We start from the raw sequence: 612 nt of genomic DNA, 5'->3' as shown, positions 1-612 counted from the left end.
GAATCCTTCACTTCCATTAAGCTGGGATGTAGCATCGATAGTAATAACACCGTTTTGGGATGAGCCCTGGTTAAGATCGATAACGAAAGGCACGCGCTTACCAGAGGAGAGTTTAATCTCCGGATCACTCTTGAGCGAGCTCTGGTAAAGATATCGGTCGGAAAGTTGTGTTTCAGACATCGTTGAGATTTTATATGGCATGTAATATACTTTCTCAAAAATAATTATTATGGAACTCGTCAAGCCTATTACATCCGATCATGATCTAATTGAACTTGCCAAGCGTATTGGGGTTCATCTCGATGCTATCTTTGAGTCAAATGAGATCACAAAGCCGCTTCCGAAGAAAGGATCATATCTGGTTCTACTTAGATCGCCTAATCTCGATGTAGGACACTGGCAGGCTGTTCATGATGGAGAATTCTTTGATTCAATGGGGGAAGCGGCACCTACGAAGTATGGCATCGGGCGATACAATCCCAAACAATATCAAGGCACTTATGGCGATTATTTGGTCCGTTTTGCATGCTATGGCTATATTGCAAACAAAAAAATAAGATGAATCTATTGAATCGATTCAAAGATCCGAATTTGTCAATTCTGTATTAAGGA

Source organism: Plasmopara halstedii (genome assembly GCF_900000015.1).
Source record: "Plasmopara halstedii genome assembly, contig: Scaffold_3120, whole genome shotgun sequence".
NCBI lineage: Eukaryota > Oomycota > Peronosporomycetes > Peronosporales > Peronosporaceae > Plasmopara > Plasmopara halstedii.
This window is presented reverse-complemented; position numbering follows the sequence as displayed.